The 20843-nt window shown below is 34.1% G+C and overlaps 1 protein-coding gene across 3 annotated transcripts in view; it reads left to right on the top strand.

Moving 5' to 3' along the window:
• Window positions 1-20843, top strand: part of LOC149796222 (neuroglian-like) — a 389784-nt gene that overhangs the window by 197996 nt on the left and 170945 nt on the right. For 2 of the 3 annotated variants that reach the window (XM_089966179.1, XM_089966182.1), the window contains exon 3: window positions 3908-4075. The exons of the other annotated variant lie outside the window; for it this stretch is intronic. The gene's annotated coding sequence lies outside the window, so the exon portion shown is untranslated. The remainder of the gene's footprint in view (window positions 1-3907; window positions 4076-20843) is intronic. 3 annotated transcript variants of the gene reach the window in all.

The following is a 20843-nucleotide window of genomic DNA, read 5'->3' as shown; positions in this document are numbered from 1 at the left end:
TACTATGCTTGTACTTAATTTTTGGAGAATACCATATTTAATATAATATCCCCTCTATGTGCTTATTATTTGGGTACTTTTCTTTTGGTTATCTCAGCATAGTTAGTGTCAGTGATGGCACAATAACCATGTTTCTATCACATGCTAGATGAGATAGCTCCCTTTGAGAGCTCTTCATATTTGAGGTATATTCTCTCACCCATCATGGTTGTACTGTATGCTGCATGTTCCCATTTTATATGCCAGCCATAAGGTGGAGCATATTATGTTGTGATGTTATCTGTCTGTCCATCTGTCTGTTACCAATTTGGCTTCAACATAATAACTTGAGTTGTCCACCATCTACAGTTGCCAAAACATTCTGGATGGCTTGCACTTGACATGAGGAAGAACACTATTGATTTCTGTTTCAACAACTCAAAGGTCAAGGGCACCATTACTGAAGGAAGAAAAATGGTTGCCATAAAGTTACTTGAGTTCTCTGCCATCAGTTACCAAACTTTGTGGATGGTTTGCACATGGGCTATGGCAGAGCCCCATCCATTTTGAGCTCTAAAGGTCAAAGGCCTAGGACACTTGTACTGACAGAAGGAAAATAGTTTCTTCATAATAACTTGAGTTCTCCATTATAAACACTTATCAAACTTTTTGGATGACTTGCATGTGGTACAAGGAAGAATCTTATTGATTTTGGAGTCAAAAGGTCAAAACTCAAAGGTCTCTGACTGAAACTAGAAAAATGGTTTGCACACGATAACATTATTTCTGCATCACAGACCTGGTCTAAACTTTGTGGCTGGTTTGACCTTAGAATTTAGGGTCAGTAGGTCAATGGTCAAGGTAACTCTAAATGAAGGAAAACAAATGGTTTCTGCACACAAAATGTGGTTATGTACATCGAGTACTATTAAAGACGTGGCAGTCATATAATGTTTACTTCACTGTACATGTACTATTAAAGACGTGGCAGTCATATAATATTTACTTCACTGTACATGCACTATTAAACACATGGCAGTTGTATAATGTTTACTTCACTGTACATGTACTATTAAACACGTGGCAGTTGTATAATGTTTACTTCACTGTACATGTACTATTAAACATGTGGCAGTTGTATAATGTTTACTTCACTGTACATGTACTATTAAACACGTGGCAGTTGTATAATGTTTACTTCACTGTACATGTACTATTAAACAGGTGGCAGTCATATAATATTTACTTCACTGTACATGTACTATTAAACACATGGCAGTTGTATAATGTTTACCTCACTGTACATGTACTATTAAAGACGTGGCAGTCATATAATATTTACTTCACTGTACATGTACTATTAAACAGGTGGCAGTCATATAATGTTTACTTCACTGTACATGTACTATTAAACACATGGCAGTTGTATAATGTTTACTTCACTGTACATGTACTATTAAACACGTGGCAGTTGTATAATGTTTACTTCACTGTACATGTACTATTAAACACGTGGCAGTTGTATAATGTTTACTTCACTGTACATGTACTATTAAACAGGTGGCAGTCATATAATGTTTACTTCACTGTACATGTACTATTAAACACGTGGCAGTTGTATAATGTTTACTTCACTGTACATGTACTATTAAACACGTGGCAGTTGTATAATGTTTACTTCACTGTACATGTACTATTAAACACGTGGCAGTTGTATAATGTTTACTTCACTGTACATGTACTATTAAACAGGTGGCAGTCATATAATGTTTACTTCGCTGTACATGTATTATTGTTGAGATTGATTTAACCCTCGAAATCTGAGTGTTACAGGAATTATCCTGCACACATGGTATAAAAGTTGCAACAAAACAACAACATTCTGGTTAAATTTTAACAGTCCCTTTCCTCCCACTTTGTAAGGTGGGATCGAGACATGGATATTTTCATGAGATTTAGATCAAATAGAGAGTGTATATTTATTAAGAAACATGTGGACCTTTTTCATTGAGTACGCTGTATTAAATCAATGGTAATTGTGAGAAATAGTAAAATGGAATAATCGGCTTTACAATATGTAGACCAAAGCATCACTAGATAAATGGTTAGATAAAAAAAGATCAATAAACTGTTAAACATGGAAACGTTTGCAAAATATTGGATGCATATGGGTCCAGCATCTTATGCATTAGTTATAACATGTAAAAGAAAAAAGGTAGATGATGATGAACTGGAAAAATAGACAAGTTCCCTGATTTATTATATGTATTTATTTGTAAATGTACAGATATAAGTTGACCCAGATAGACATACATACATTGATACATACATACATACATACATACATACATACATACATACATACATACATACATACATACATACATACAGATTGAGAGACAGACAGACAGATTGACATGTCTGACATACATACATACAGACAGACAGATAGACAGATAAAGAAATAGATCAATCTTGCCACAAGAGAACCATTTAAACATGAATCCATAGGCACACTGTGTCATATTGGCCTCATCTTGCATTCATCAGAGGAGAGTAGCAATGTTAACAAGATTTTGAGCTGAGTTATCCACAGCAGGTGTGTAGAACTTTGTTATAATATTTCAGCAGATGACACCACCCTTGTGTTAGGTCAGAATCATCAGAATCTCATTATTCATGATATGGTGCAAGCCATTGTATATATTCTCTTAAAAGTCCAGTTGCAAACAACATAGACCCAAATCTGCAACATCATAATGTGACAGCAAATGTGGATCTATGCTGTTTGTACTACTGATTTCTCCCAACAAACTGTACATACCAAATCTGCCAGCACAAAATATGTGATGACAGATCTTGGTCTGTGCAGTTTGCAGTTTGGCTTGATGTGTAATTGAGTATATATTATATGATGGGTCTGGTAGCATTCACTATTTTTCTGCTTCACTCACCCTTAATGATCAATTTATTTCCACTAGCATTTTCTCCTGAGGCCATTTGTGTCTGCCCTTCCAATTGCTGCCTTTCAGACAGTTAACTGTTTTTTCAATGCTATACCATTCTAGAAAAACCATCCATCTTCTCTTGTATTCCCCACCTTGCTCCAGGCCGAGGGGTTTGAAAATAAATAAATAAGGAGGTAAATTTATATTTTTCTCCAGTAATGAGTTGCAAAGACAAGCTAAAGGTGGGGATATGAAAATAGACACAACGACTCCTCCCACTCTTCTTTGCTCTAATTGAATCCTACTCCAAATTGAGTAACATTTTTAATTTCTTTTTCTAGGATGAAATTGTGTCCTGTCTAGTGGATCATGATTTTCCAATTGTTAATTGTGCAAATGGAAGCAAATGCTTCATTGCCCTAGAGTTTAAATCCTACAGTGGCAGTTTTATTCCTCAGATGGCACTGTTAGCTTTTGTTCCTATGTCCAATAGCTGTCCAAGAAATTTAGTGCTGAACACAGTGGAAGAGCTACCAGAGGAATTCAATCATTTGTAGGTCGAGCATCTGACATACAGACATAGCTCTCTAGCATACAGTAGGATTGATTTTATGTCATTGCTCTAACCAAGCAAAACACTTTTGGTAAAACCAGAATCTTATTTATGAAGAGATGAGTGAAACCATTTAAGTGCTTGTCACTTAATTTCTGTCAATTAGTCATGTAATTGCAGATCATACAGGAAGGGTTACTGGATATTCCTTCCTCCTTGAAGGAAGATAGATCAGTTCAGTGATATTGTTGGAGAATATTGTTACTTAGCATAGTGTTGGATTGCAGTTTTACACTTTCTCAGTTTTCCTATAGTAGGAAGCAGTGGTTGCAGGTAGCAAAAAGACTTACAAGATTTGGAATCAAGTTTCAGTAGTTTTTATGGATAAGGGCCATTTGGTAACATGCTGATTGTTCTCAAATTGCAGTATTGAAGAGAAGTTACCATTCTGACAGGTGCTTCCATACAATACCACAGTACTACACACCTGGATTACAACAGAGAAACAGTTAACACCATAACAGACAGATTTAAATTGGGTTTTTAGGAGCTTGCTATATCTACAAAAGATTAAACGTGTCACATGCACCACCAGGTAAGTCTTGTTTTATCACTTTTAATAATTGTTGTTAACCCTTGCTTTGTATTTCTGTTTTCGGCTTCTTTCTCTGGGCATAACCAGATTTAAAGGGTAGTGGCTGTCCATTCAGGATTGCTTCTTTTATTCTTTTTTCTCTCCATTGTTTGGGATTTCCTCCACATCAATAATTGTCTTGTGTAAAAAGCAGAACCTTCAAGAATGTGTGTTATAAACATTTTTTCAGATGATGACATAAGTGGCCACATTTTAGATGTTAATTACAATGGGATTATGTTAATTAAATTAAATTCATTGTATCTGAAGAGAAAAAAAATGAACAACCCATCAGCAGTTAGAGAAGGAAACATGTATTTTATCATTGTATGTATTAGCAGTTTGCCTGCAGATTTTGTTCAGAATCAAATGTTCCACACGTAAATTTGTGACTGTTTAGGCCCCAAAAGTTATCTCCTTGAGACCTTAAATAAAAAGGATTTGTAAATTCTGAAAAATGTATTGTCAAACTAGTACTGAATAAATAAAGTTAAAGAGGGCAAACTCTGTTAAAATGGGCAGTACATAGTAATCAAGTACCTCTAAAATAGATTGTGACAGCCTTACTTTAAGGCCGAGTCTTATACCGTCTATGATGCCAGGTTAGATAGCTACAGGGGGTTGATTTTTGCCAGACATGGTAAATAATGATAATAATAATAATAATAATAATAATAATAATAATAATAATAATAATGATGATGATGATGATGATGATGATGATGATGATGATGATGATGATAGTGTGTTCAGTATCTTATTCATTTGCCACCATAGCACATTATTGTACTTTAGTAGTAGTAGTAGTAGTAGTAGTAGTAGTAGTAGTAGTAGTAGTAATAATAATAATAATAATAATAATATAAATAATAATAATAATAATATAATAATATAAATAATAATAATAATAATATAAGTAATATTATTATTATTATTATTATTATTATTATTATTATTATTATTATTATTATATTTATCATTATCTTTGTAAATGGATTTATTTTTCTCAATGTGCAGGAGTATATGGTTTTTTTATTAACACAAGGAACTCACTCAGATTTGTTGTGAGATAAAGGTTTTGTATTCTGTGTATTAGTGTGTAAAGCAAATTGGGATCATTTTGTGTTTGTGAATTCCTTGCATGTGATTTTTATGACAGAAAATACACATTCTGCTTGTTGGAGGAGGGGACTTGTTGTGGACTGAGCAAATATTCACAGTAGTTTAGTAGAACTGGACAGGGCTAATAACTAGGCCAACCATGGCTGTATATGCTTGCTTAAAAGTCGAGTCGGACAGCAAACAACATAGACCCTGATATGCCATCCCTTGTTCGACTGATTACTCATAACAAACAGCATAGCTCCAGATCTGCTCATGTTTCATGTACTGGCAGATAATAATAATAATAATAATAATGAGGACTTTGTATAGCGCCTAATCTTTAGAAGCTCTAAGTGCTTTACAACATTAGACAACACCCATAAAATGAAAAACATATATAATAATATGATTACAAACACAAACACCATGAAATTAGAAAACATAAAAAACATGCTGAGGATATTTGAGGCAGGAAACATTATTAGGTCTTTAAGTTTGTTCTTGTAGTCGAAATAAGTGAGTTTTGAGAGCACTCTTGAATGCGATCACTGTGTCTTTGTGTCTATGTTCAGTGGGTCTGTTTTTGTTTTATTGATTATTCCTAACAAAATGCATAGCTTCAGATCTGTTAGTGTTTCATGCATTGGCAGATCTTGGTCTGAGTAGTTTGTGGGAAATTTTGAGTTTATCTATTAGGAAAATAATCCATTGCTAATTATTCAAATTAATTTACCCATGATATTTAGACCTGCATACCCTAGAGGTTGCAAGTGGACTTGAGTCACTGACCATGAAATGATCGATTTTGTTTTTATGCCAGAGTTCTTATATGCAATCCATGTACAACTTATACAGATTTTTAATTAGAACATTACTAATGTTAAAAAAATGTGAAACTGCAGTTGATGCATTCATTCTCTGTTGCAACCCTTCCGTATATAATTATGTTAAACATTAAGAATATTATCATTTTCCAAAACTGTTTGTTTTACAGTTTCCAAATACTTGTAAAAATAGTCTGTCTTTGGCTTGATTCGTGAATGTCTTAAATCATGAACAGCTCAAATTACGAATGCCTTAAATTATAGACATTTATCTTGAACATGTTAAATTTAGACATTTCTTATTTTGAATATCTTAAACTATAGACATTTCTTATTTTGAACATCTTAAACTATAGACATTTCTTATTTTGAACATCTTAAACTATAGACATTTCTTATTTTGAACATCTTAAACTATAGACATTTCTTATTTTGAACATCTTAAACTATAGACATTTCTTATTTTGAACATCTCGTCATAGACATTTGTCTTGAACATCTTAAATTATAGACATTTCTTATTTTGAACATCTTAAGCCATATACATTTGTCTTGAACATCTTAAATTATAGACATTTCTTATTTTGAACATCTTAAGTCATAGACATTTATTTTGAACATCTTAAACTATAGACATTTCTTATTTTGAACATCTTAAACTATAGACATTTCTTATTTTGAACATCTTAAACTATAGACATTTCTTATTTTGAACATCTTAAACTATAGACATTTCTTATTTTGAACATCTTAAACTATAGACATTTATTTTGAACATCTTAAACTATAGACATTTCTTATTTTGAACATCTTAAACTATAGACATTTCTTACTTTGAACATCTTAAGTCAGTCATTTATCTTGAACATCTTAAATTATAGACATTTCTTATTTTGAACATCTTAAGTCATAGACATTTATTTTGAACATCTTAAATTATAGACATTTCTTATCTTGAACATCTTAAACTATAGACATTTCTTATTTTGAACATCTTAAACTATAGACATTTCTTATTTTGAACATCTTAAGTCATAGACATTTGTCTTGAACATCTTAAATTATAGACATTTCTTATTTTGAACATCTTAAGTCATATACATTTATTTTGAAAATCTTAAACTATAGACATTTCTTATTTTGAACATCTTAAACTATAGATATTTCTTATTTTGAACATCTTGAGTCATAGACATTTGTCTTGAACATCTTAAATTATAGACATTTCTTATTTTGAACATCTTGAGTCATAGACATTTATCTTGAACATCTTAAGTCATAGACATTTATCTTGAACATCTTAAGTCATAGATATTTATCTTGAACATCTTATATTATCTTGAACATCTTAAATAATAGACATTTCTTATCTTGACACATCTTAAATTATAGACATTTTTTATCTTGACACATCTTAAATTATATACATTTTTTATCTTGAACATCTTAAATTATAGACATGTCTTATCTTGAACATCTTAAATTGTAGACATTTCCTATCTGAGCAGGTTAAACTATGAATTTTTCAAATGATAAATATCTCAAGTTATCAACATTCCAAATTAAAAAGTCTCAGGGTTTGATGTTGTTGTTTTTTTTGCACCATTTTTCATCCCATGAAAGGCTATACATGGCAACCAGTATATTTGGTTGAGGAAGAACCTAGTCAGACCCACCAACCTAAAGAAAGCCACTGACAAAGTTTTCTCACATACCCACTATGTTGGAATGAAAAATGTGAGATGTGTGAGTAAAATGTAAAGATGAGCACCTTTCACCTCTCTGTCCCCAAGATCCCCCTCATTTGATTTGAAATGACTGCAATTGCATTTATACAAGTTTGCTATTCAGCTTGTGCAATTCAGGTCACTCATGGTAGACATGGGGATGTAGAACAGGTGCAGTGTGCTATATTGCATGATGTAAGATGCTACTGGTGTGAGAACTCAGGTCACTCATGGTAGACATGGGGATGTAGAACAGGCACAGTGTGCTATATTGCATGATGTAAGATGTTACTGGTGTGAGAATTCAGGTCACTCATGGAAGACACAGAGATGTAAATCAGGCCCAGTGTGCTATATTGCATGTTGTAAGATGCTACTGGTGTGAGAAGGAGGCAGTAGCATGCAGGACACAGAACCAAAAGGATGCAGCTTTGCATCCTGCCATTGTATTAGCTCAAGTTGGCTTCCAGGGTGTGTTCTTGGGCAAGACCCTTTACTCCAATTGTCTCTGCACTAAATAACTTGCATGTATTTCTGTATCATAAAATACCAAATCAAAGCTAAGCAAGATAAGCAAGTTTGCATAAAACCAAATGCATGGGGAATGATTTGGTCTAGATCAAAGGATTTCTTCACATTGGTACTGTCAAGTAGAAAATCCCCTTCCTGAACTTTGTCTTCTGTTGAGAAAAATGTTAATTCTCACTCAGCTTGTCAAGCACTGTGAGACAGAACTCTTTCAACAAATCATTTGTGCAGTGTTTGCAGTACAGTTCAAATTTGATGTAGCATAGTTATTGTAAATCACTGATAAGTGTAAACATTGTTTGCTACCTTGCTAAATTTTGTGGCTGCAATAGCTACCATAAATTGCAGTCTTGCCATGACAATTTCACCTTTTGGTAGCTGCCATAAGTTGCAGTCATGCCTTGAACAGGTTTACCCATAACTACCATCTATACTTGCTCGTAAGTCAAGGCAAACTACAAGCAACAAAGATCCTGATCTACCATAGCATAATATTCCTGCAGATCAGGGTCTATGTTATTTGTTTTACTGATTAATCCTAACAAACTGCACAGACCCTGATTTTACAGGTCATTGTTTGCTGGCAGATGTGGGTCTGTGCAGTTTGCAGTTAGACTCATCTTATAAGCGAGTATATATGGTATACAGAGATTGTAAAAAGGAAAAAGAATGCCCTAATGAATGTACATAAATATAATTGATGATTTGGTTTGGTTTGGCATTTGTAGAGCACAGGAACACAAGTAGGTTATTTAGTGCTGGGGCAATCGGAGTAAATTGCCTTGCCCATGGATACACCATGGTAACCAACCTGAGGGCAAAACTGATTGTATGGTTGGAATCAGCGCTCTTTCAGTTGCGAGTCTGGCATGCACACCACCCAGCAGCTGCAGCTCCTGCCTCCATGAGTTGCCTTATACGATGTACACCAAAGTGCACTAGGCTTTTAGAGGCATTCCATACATTAACAGTAAATAGGTCCATACATTAACAGTTAGTTCTATGCATTAACAGTTAGGTTCATGCATGTGACAGTTATGCCCATGCATGTGACAGTTAGGTCTAACACATTTTTTGTAGCTATGAAAAGAGCTGAAACACATATTTGCTCTTTTTATCCTGGGTGTCTCTATTCACTCAGGTTATTGAGGATTACTTCACAGTATATATGTCCTCTTTTGTCACAGTGTATTATCATAATGCAGGAAAACCATACAGACAATAGCAATTAAACCTGTGGAAAAGTCATCCATCATATCACTGGAATAATGCAGTTCTGATCATATACAGTGCACTATGTGATATTATACTGTTTTTGGGAACTGATCTCCATTGTTAAAAGGCTTTCCTGATAATATTTACTTACGGTAGTTAACTTAAAGTCTGTCATTTCAACCTTCATTGTCTGAGATATGCTGCCTAACATATATACTCACTTTAAAGTTGAGTCCAACTGCAACCAGAACAGACGTGGATCTACCATCATATAATATGCCAGCAGATCTGGGACTGTGCAGTTTGTTAAGAGTAATCAATAGAATAAATGACATAGATCCTGATCTGTCAGCGCAGTATGTGATGGTAGATCTGGGTCTATGATGTTTGCAGTTGGACTCAACTTTTAAGCAAGTATATACAGTACTTGATCACTGCAGATGATAAGCATACTTGTAATCCCATATGCATATCAGACATGCTGTAATTTGTATCAGAATTTGTTTCAATGCTGAGAAGTCAGTCGTAGTATTGAAAGATTATGCTTGGGATCGTGTATCTGCAGGCCTTGAAATTTTTTTAATTGTTACTCATCCTTTATTGACATGAGACTAATATTAGTATCATTTTGCATTGTTTCATTTGTTTGTGGGAATCCACCACAACCATGTCACTATGAGCAGATAAATGGATTGTTTGAGACCTTATTGAATTCTCTTCTTGTCAGGTAATATTGGATTACATGGCATTAAAAAATGTAGTAGGCATTGGTTAGTTGCACTACTCCCTCATTATAACACCATCCCTGTGCACTGTAGGGTAAACTGCCTTATAGTGAGACCACCTTATAATTAAGTACGTAATGCACATACTTTGAATGCCATTTAATGCAACATAATTCATGATCATATTTTGCCCTCTAAGAGAAACTGTTACAGTATAATTATTGGTCTTATAGTGAAGGAGTGTTGTATACAGTTATAGCCTTATAACAGGAACTGTGTTATAATTTAAAAAAAACTTCTACTGAGTGAGTGCTGTTTATAGTTATAGCCTTATAACAGGAACTGTGTTATAATAAAAAACCTTCTATTGAGTGAGTGTTGTATACAGTTATAGCCTTATAACAGGAACTGTCTTATAATAAAAAACTTTCTATTGAGTGAGTGCTGTTTATAGTTATAGCCTTAAAACAGGAACTGTGTTATAATAAAAAACCTTCTATTGAGTGAGTGTTGTATACAGTTATAGCCTTATAACAGGAACTGCCTTATAATAAAAAACCTTCTATTGAGTGAGTGCTGTTTATTGTTATAGCCTAGAATTTAACATAAATTTCATTGTAGCCAGTAGGTCTAGTAGATTGAGAAATTACTAGTACTGCAGAATCTTGACTAGTCCTTGTTTAATAGTCTACTGGCAACAACTGAAACATTTATAACCTTCATACTATTAAAATTATGAAAACTACTAGTCCAATGGGAAATTTCCTACCCTCAGGTTAACAGACTACACCTCTAATTTAAGGCACATAATGAAGAATCGTATAATTACGGAGTGTTGTATGTAGCTGTAGCCTTGTAATAGGAACTGAGTTATATTGAATGTTCTTGTATTGGAAAGTGTTGTATATAGTTATAGCCTTATAACAAGAGCTGTGCTATATTGAAAGGCTTTGTATAGTTGAGTGTTGTATATAGTTATAGCTTTATAACAAGAGCTGTGTTATATTGAAAGTCCTTGTATTGAGGGTTTGCTGTGTAATTTGTCAGCAATGGAAATCTATTTCTGGGAAAGCTTTGAAATAATTTAAAAACTTCTTTATTCTTGGAAAGCTTGGTACTAATTGTATTGATGTTTAGGTCACAAACACCTTTTTATGCTCTTGAGGAAAACATGTTTTCATTCTATGGGGTTCAATGAGAATAGTGTGGAAAGTCACTGGAATGTCTAAAATGGGTAGGAAATTCTGTTTATTACCAAAAGGAATAAATTTAATGAAAATCATAGATGATAAAAACGTTTTTTTCGTTTTTTATTTTACCTTGAAAACGCATTTTTACGTTTTTTTATTTTTTGCATTTTTTTATATTTGGTACTTCCATTTTTTTATCATCGGCCATACAGGCGGTCCTCTGTCATACTCTAGATAACAAATATCGATCAATAATGAATCTATGATGCTGGCCTACGATACTTTATGTAAACATGCTACAACATAGTGCTGATATCTGGTAGTGTAGGCCAGGCTTGTATACATTGGAAAATAAGTAAAATATTGATTTTTGTGTTGCCTAAAAACTACTGGAACGTTTTTTTCATTTTTTATTTATTGAGAAAAAAATGCGTTTTTTTACGTTTTTTATTTTAATTTTAACGTTTTTAACATCTATGATGAAAATTATACCAATTCTCACATACAATAGATCCCACTTTTTATATACAAAGTATTCTGCAACCAGGACCTTTCAGCAAGCCTCATTGCTCATTATGGTCTGTAAAGTGTATACATACCACCATTATATAATTACAGTTAATATATTTTGTGTAATTAGTAAATACATTGCTCAAAATGCCATCATATAACCATGATTAATTCCTAATATTCTAGAATAAAGAACTGGATATAAAACTGTGTGGAAGGGACTTATGCCTGATAAATGCATATAATAAAAACAAAACTTTTAAGACAGTTTTTATAATCACAGTAAGAGTCTCCTAAAGAAAATTGTCAAGTCATTGAAAGCATAGGAGATCTTTGGAAACCTTTTGCAATTAATGACCTGCTGTAAATCTCCTGTGCAAGCTTTCTGTTGCAGAAACCATTATGATCTCAATACCTAATAAGAAAAAAACATATCTCTTGGCAACAAACCCTTTACTTGTATATTTGATAAATGAAGTTGATGATTTCCATACCATGCAGATTTGATGAATTTTTAAATATTCAACTATTATTGGGGGGGGTGCAATTAGCGATGGGGTACTTTTTTCCCATACTTTTTTTATGTACTGTATATACTCGTTTATAAGTTGGGCAAAAAGCCCACAAAGACTCTGATCTGCCATAGCATAGTGCACCTGCAGATCAGGTTCTATCTTGTTAGTTCTACCGATTATTCCTAACAAACTGCACTGACCCAGATCTGCTGGTACATGTCTGTGCAGTTGGCAGTTGGACTTGTCTTATAATCAAGTATATACGGTAATCACTATTATTTGAAGGTAGCTTTTCAGCAAAGAGTTGCATTACACACTAACCTATGTATCTTTTTATTTGATTTTGGATTGATCAGGCCATCCTTATCTTTGTAAAAATGTAATATTTTTAAAAGTTAAATATTCTATTTCACAAGCAATTAATCTTTTTTATTCCCATGTCCACAAAGAGTGACAAACCAATTTTGAGAAGCAGTGGTTCATTGTTTATAGTTGGAAGTTTCTTATTTTTTCATTGACATGAATAAGTAATTGATTATGATGAAGTGGTGGAAAGACTGATATGCATGAAAAATCAATGGTAGATGTTGAGGTAAACAGATATGTATTATTATAAAGATTGGTCTTCCATTTTAAAGTTAATTATGATAAAACTACCACTCAATCGGTCCTGAATAGTTTGCAAAATGTCTATAATTTTAGTATGTTGTTTTATTGTTTGCTCATTTATTTCTCCATAAAGTTTACATTATCAGAATTGTTCAGTATTTTACGATATTGCACACCTTTGTATTGCACCCACATGCAGGACATGTGCCCGATAGTGTATTAGGAACTACTTTGTAAACAAATCATGTACTCTCGTTTAGCAGATGCTTTACGTTTTGGTTGATTAAATTTGTTTCTGAATGAACTAAAGCAGATGTTTCGTGGACTGCCACATCCAAGCTACTTTGCTACATTCTGTGTTAACTTTTTTGATACAATGTTTCAGATTTTGGCGATAGATGCCAGATTTCATAAAATTGCTTGGTATCTACAAATAACATGCTAGTTATAAAGGCATAAACTGTCTCCTTTAGCTGGTAATAAGAATGGCAAAAAATATACTTACAGTTTTACATCCAGAATTTCCTCAAAATGTACTTTCTTAGTTCTGAAAATCCAAATTACATGAGCTACGTCATGAGTTCTCAAACTTGATTACACATTTCGAAATTGTACTGTAGTTTCAACTACATTCCAAGTGCAATTACATCCTCCTTACTGCACTCAAAATGAAAAAAACATTAAATTCAATAGCGTCTTTTTGATAATTGCAATTGAATTACTTCATATTTTTCCCACATTATGATTTCAAATAGTCAATGAGTGGCCGAGTGGTCTAAAGTGCTTACCATTCTGGATCACTGCCATCTCACCTCTGTCTGCGTGGGTTTGAGTCCAAGGCTTGGCTAGCGTGGGTATGTGGGAAAGCCTGCCAGTAGCTTCTCGTGGGTCGGTGATTCTTCCCTGGGTTTTCCAGGATTCTTCCTCCACCAGTTATACTGGTTGCCATGTATAGCCTATCTTGTACTGAAATATGGCGTTATACCCTAGAACAACAACAAATAGTCAATGACAGAACAAACACACTTGCAGATGTAAACACACTTCTCCCACGCTGCTTCAATCCGATGTATTTCATGTACAATTTGCATAGATGAATCCAGTCCATAATCATGAATTTTCATAGAATCAACAAAAATACCAAAATCTATTCATTCCAGATCAAATGGAAAACTTGCTGCAATGTGCATTCATACACAATATGACTCCAAATTTCAATTTTAAGTAGACAAAAACACCATTTTCTTTCGAAACTTATGTCTAGCGTGCAACAAGTTCAAATTGATCTGGGTGGAGTTATGTGAGCATTAATAATGTTGTTGTTGTGTAATGATGAATCTGCACTAGTGTATTTAATTTGGAATACAACATACATTCATTTATGCTGTTTCTTGAAGTGTATTTTGTTTGTATAATTAAGCCTTAGGTAGAATAAGAAAATGAGCATATAATAAAAAGGTTACTGCCTTTGTATGGAAAATTATGAACATTCGCACATAAAAGCGGGACTGTAGTGGCTCCATTCCTACACTCCTGATCAATTGAAAATCTTGACCTTCGAGGCTTAACCAGTCGCAAAAGCACTAGTTGTGTAAGTGACTTAAATCCCTTAATCGATTGATTGATTGAGAGCTGAAGCTTGCATTAAGCTGGTTGAATGTATGTCCTTGCTGGATTTAACATCACCTATTAACACTTTGGCTGTATCATGCAGAAGAAATGGGAGCTACGTGTAAGTACCTTTTGAAAGAATACACCAAGGTAGCTGACCCAGACCTGGGCAGTTTCAAAGATGTAGTGCTTGAATTAAAGGTCCAGTGTTCAGCCAATTGACCAACCATGGCTCCTCTTCATTATTCACCTTGCTGTTTTGATGGTTGTCAATGTGGCTAGGATGTTTTATTTAGGAAAATTGAGCAGCCTATGTAATATTTGAGTGCCAAAACGGAGATTATTCTTATGCAACAAAATTTTTAAAGTTTGAAAAGAAGAAGAAATTAACCCAAGAAAAAGAAAAAATGAAGAATGAGTGTGTTTGTGTTTTTTAATTTTTGATTTAGTTTTATCAATTTTAGACCTATCACTATGATATCTGCAGTGTGGCACTTAATAGTGATGTCTAGCACTGGATCATGCCACATATATGTAACATGATGACCCACCCAGTTACATTATCTTGACACCAGTCCTAACACTAACCTCTTAATGCTGAGTGCCAAGCAAGGCATCTGGTAGTGCCATTTTTATAAGTCTTTTGGTATGACTTGGCTGGGGTTTGAACCCATGACTTCCCACATCTTAGGTGGATGCTCTAACCACTTAGGCCACTGGAGCGGTTAATAAAGAATGATAGATAAAGATCAATTTGTTCAGGGTTGCAATTTGAAGAGTTTCATGTTGCTGTTGTTCTGCTTTTATTGTGGTATAAAGAGTCAGTTAACAAGTGACACAGCTGTGTGATTTGACAATGGACAGTTTATACTGTTGTATAAAGAGTCAGTTAACAAGTGACACAGCTGTGTGATTTGACAACAGACAGTTTATACTGTGGTATAAAGAGTCAGTTAACAAGTGACACAGCTGTGTGATTTGACAATGGACAGTTTATACTGTTGTATAAAGAGTCAGTTAACAAGTGACACAGCTGTGTGATTTGACAAGGGACAGTTTATACTGTGGTATAAAGAGTCAGATAACAAGTGACACAGCTGTGTGATTTGACAATGGACAGTTTATACTGTGGTATAAATAGTCAGATAACAAGTGACACAGCTATGTGATTTGACAATGGACAGTTTATACTGTGGTATAAAGAGTCAGATAACAAGTGACACAGCTATGTGATTTGACAATGGACAGTTTATACTGTGGTATAAAGAGTCAGATAACAAGTGACACAGCTGTGTGATTTGACAATGGACAGTTTATACTGTGGTATAAAGAGTCAGTTAACAAGACACAGCTATGTGATTTGACAACAAACAGCTTATACTGTGGTATAAAGAGTCAGATAACAAGTGACACAGCTATGTGATTTGACAATGGACAGTTTATATTGTGGTATAAAGAGTCAGATAACAAGTGACACAGCTGTGTGATTTGACAATGGACAGTTTATACTGTGGTATAAAGAGTCAGTTAACAAGACACAGCTATGTGATTTGACAACGAACAGTTTATACTGTGGTATAAAGAGTCAGATAACAAGTGACACAGCTATGTGATTTGACAATGGACAGTTTATACTGTGGTATAAAGAGTCAGATAACAAGTGACACAGCTGTGTGATTTGACAATGGACAGTTTATACTGTGGTAAATGCTGAAATAACATTAGGCTCTTAAGCATAGGGTGAGCAAAAAATGGCATCATAAATTTAAGTTTGACACAGACACAAGTTGGTTATTTAGTGACAAGGTGATTGGAGTAGAGTGCATTGGAAATATTCTGCATTCTTAAGCCCACAGAGGACTGAAACTTTATGATTACATGATCTTGAAGAATACTACTTACAAATAGCAAAACAGGTTTTAGTGAACTACTTTTCATGCACCAGCAGTTAACTTTAATTCTTCCATTAGGCATATTTCATTTGGACACTGCTGCTTGTAAAGTTGTAAACCCTAACAAATGTATACATGCCCATAAAAATATGATAGCAGTGAACTGTTTTTCTTGTTATAATGAATATGCCTGATTTTGGATTACGTACTACTGGAGCAAATGAAATCTTGTTTTCCTCAAATATGTCCTGTTGTGATATTTTATTATAAAATAGCAATCCAATATATAGTTACTATATTAATGGACCTGGTTGCATGCCCTGAGAATGTTGATTGTCAATACTGATACAATCTCTCAGTGTTTAACTAAGTATCCATGGTTATGTGTCAAGGTGTTGTATATCATGTGTGAAGGAAAATGGAAGGCAGCTATTTATGTGAATGTCATTAAGATGGCAGCTACAGTACTTTCCAATTAAGGTCTCAATCAGCTGTCCAGAGACTAGATGTAGTTCTTCCTGAATTGGAACATTTGAACATGTTTATTGCATGTTCACCATAAATTATTGTTTGTGGGCCTTCACAGGGGTCCCTCCATTTTGTCAAATTCAATTATGATTTACATGGTTATGGGGTTATAGACCACAGATGACATGGCAGTAACTGGACACACTCCATTGTATAATGTGTACATTTTGCATCAACAACTGATCCACATATTTGCCACATAAAGAGGTGTACATGCTATAAATGGATTTTCAGTTGGCATGCTTTACATATAGTACATGCAGTTACATATTTTTGATATGACAACATGTTAAACTATCATTTTATGAGATTCTGATTAGTCTAAATAAGCCCATGAAATTCTTAAGAAGTATTCTTTTAACTGACTGGGTCCAATCGTGGGAAAAGTTCCCTTACCCTGTCTTCTGGAATGTATTGTTTTTACTAGTTTTGTCAACATTTTGGCTTCCATTTTTTTTTAATAAATTGCCTAAAGGTAATTGAGGCAAAGAAAGGTTACATCTTTTTGAATATGTCCAATTTAATGCATATGGGCTCAATAACGGCATGTAAAGATTACCCTGCACTGACAAATGGTTTTATACCCCAAACAACAACAACGACAAATAACACTAAGGGAATTGGTTGGTCAATAGTGTGCATGGGGAGAGGGGTGGGTGGTATACATATTACAGTAAATCCACTCCTTATATAAGATTGGTTTAAATGTTAACTGACAGGAGTAAATACACTCATTTCAGTTCACAGAAGAATATGGGCATAAACCAGCCTCCAAAGTGAGAGAACATTATTCAACCACATCATGTTTACTGGGTAAAATAGCTCTTGTTATGTGATGTGATTCTGATTCAAAATAAAATTTGTCAATGTCTATTATAATCTACTGTTCCAAATTGAATAATGCAAATATCCAGTCACAAATACACTACTGTAAGTCTGGAATATCTGAATCCATTCACATGAATATCCAACAACAGGAATGCTTAGTAGTGAAACTGACACACTTTCACTGTTAAACATTTCTCTAACTAAACTTATATGACATACTGAACTTGCATAGACATTCTGTTTTGAATTTTATTATTCTTTGAGTCAAATATTCTATTTTTTCAGAAGAATATTTGCTCATCGAATTATAATTGGAAAAAAAACTAATAAATGTTACAGGTTAACTTGACAAAAAAGTCCATGGACTATTTTTTTTAGCACATCAAATGAAAGGTGCAACATCTGAGAATCATTTCTTCTTTATCTCCTATTTCCATTACAATAAGAAGTATGTGATAAACAGAACCTCAGATGGGCAAACACTGGACATTATTTCACTCATTTCATAAATTCAATATTAAATCATTAGACATTTGAGATCCTGTAATCATTAAACCCATTGTTACTTTAAGTAGCTGCAACCATTGGAAAGGTTATGGCCTTTCATCAAGATGTGGGATAACTATATTAATCACCTTTTCTTCTTCTGTGTGTTCAGGCTTCTTGTAAAACCAAAGCTCTGCAACCCTTTAGAAGTGAATTGCTTACAACCTGTAGATGTGTCCTTTTAAGGTTTCATGTTTTCATTTTCAGTTTTGAAAGAGTTATTGACCCTATTTTGTGGTTTTTTTCTCCTTGAAATTGGATCCTTGTAGCCAGCATAGCTTAGGAATAATTCTGATGCAGTTTGGAGTGTACATTGTATCAAAGATCTAGATGTAACTTTTCTGAGTTTTGTCTGGTCAACTCCCTTTGATAGAGTTGTGACCCTTGACAAGAATATCTTGCTTGTTTTGATGAGACCTTGAAGGAGGGGATTTCAACAATTCCACATCAATATTTAGAGGAGCCATGGTGCCATCAAATACTACTACATGCATACATTTTCCATGTAAGGATCTACAGAACAAAGTTAGCAGTGCCCTTTATTATGCATCTATTCCTAATAGTTCTAGTATAAATCTTGATCTGCGAGGAAAGTTATTATTATTTAAAGTTGATACTGTAATTTGATAGTGTAACAGCCTGCAGTTTCCCTTTCTGATCAAGAAGCAGTGCAAATGATAATGATGTTTTTTTTTCTTCTTATTCTGTTTGAAATAAACAACAATTAAACTGTGACAAAAAATCAACTGTCTTGTGGTAGTATTGTTAGTGTTTTCCAGGAATTGAAAATTGAGTTTGTACATGATGCTTGAAAAATCAGTCAATATCTACCATATATACATTGTGCTTGCTTAAAAGTGAAGTCCAACTGCAGGTAGCATAAACCCTCATCTGCCATTGCATCATGCACCAACCAACCAGGGTTTAGTCTGTTTGTTCTACTGATTACTCCAAACAGACTGCATAGACCCAGATCTCCCAGTAGAGTATGCAATGGCAGATCTGAGTTCATGCAATTTGCCATTGGATCCAACTCATAACCAATTATGTGTAGCACATAACAGTTTCTGTCTTCATTTGTCTTGTAACTGTCAGAGATGACTGCTGTTCAACAACCGTAAACATGAAATCATTTTCTTTTGTTTAATTTGATAAAACATCCCCATTTTCAATTGAAAATCTTAAACCACAAGTATGCAGTTTCTATGGATTCAGAAATGGTTTTCTGATTTTCATAAGAAATCCTTTTGACCATAAGAACATGTCATGCAGTACAGGATATTGGACCATAAGAACATGTTGCACATTATTGGACATTTGACTATAAGAACATTTGACCATAAGAACATTTGACCATAAGAACATTTGACCATAAGAACATTTGTGCAGTACTGGACATTTGACCATAAGAACATTTGTGCAGTACTGGACATTTGACCATAAGAACATTTGTGCAGTACTGGATATTTGACCATAAGAACATTTGTGCAGTACAGGACATTTGACCACAAGAACATATCATGAAGTACAGGACATTGGACCATAAGAACATGTCATGAAGTACAGGACATTTGACCATAAGACAATGTTATGAAGTACAGGACATATGACCATAAGAACATGTCATGAAGTACAAGAACATGTCATAAAGTAGAGGACATTTGACATAAGAACATGTCATGAAGTACAGGACATTTGACAATAAAAACATGTTGTGCAGTACTGGACATTTGAACATAAGAACATGTCATGAAGTACAGGAGATTTGACCATAAGAACATGTCAAGAAGTACAGGACATTTAACCATAAGAACATGACATGAAGTACAGGACGGTTCACCATAAAAACATGTGCAGTGCTGGACATTTGACCATAAGAACATGTCATGAAGTACAGGAGGTTTGACCATAAGAACATGTTATGAAGTATAGGACATTGGACCATAAGAACATGTCATGAAGTACAAGATATTGGACCATAAGAACATGTCATGAAGTACAAGACATTTGATCATAACATATCATGAAGTACAGGACATTTGACCATAAGGAGATATGAAGTACAAGAGCATGTCATGAAGTACAGGACATTGGACCATAAGAACATCTCACGAAGTACAGAACATTTGATCATAAGAACATGTCATGAAGTACAAGAACATGTCATGAAGTACAGGACATTGGACCATAAGAACATGTCATGAATTACAGGACATTTGACCATTAAAACATGTTGTGCAATTAGGACATTTAACCATAAGAACATGTTATGAAGTACAGGAAATTTGACCATAAGAACATGTCATGAAGTACAGGACATGTGACCATAAAGACATGTGCAGTACTGGTCATTTGACCATAAAAACATGTCATGAAG

The sequence above is a fragment of the Sinohyriopsis cumingii genome, chromosome 7, assembly GCF_028554795.1.
Source record: "Sinohyriopsis cumingii isolate HCF-2022 chromosome 7, ASM2855479v2, whole genome shotgun sequence".
Classification (NCBI taxonomy): Eukaryota; Metazoa; Mollusca; class Bivalvia; order Unionida; family Unionidae; genus Sinohyriopsis; species Sinohyriopsis cumingii.
Note: the sequence above shows the minus strand (reverse complement) of the source record. Positions and strands in the feature narration are given on the sequence as shown.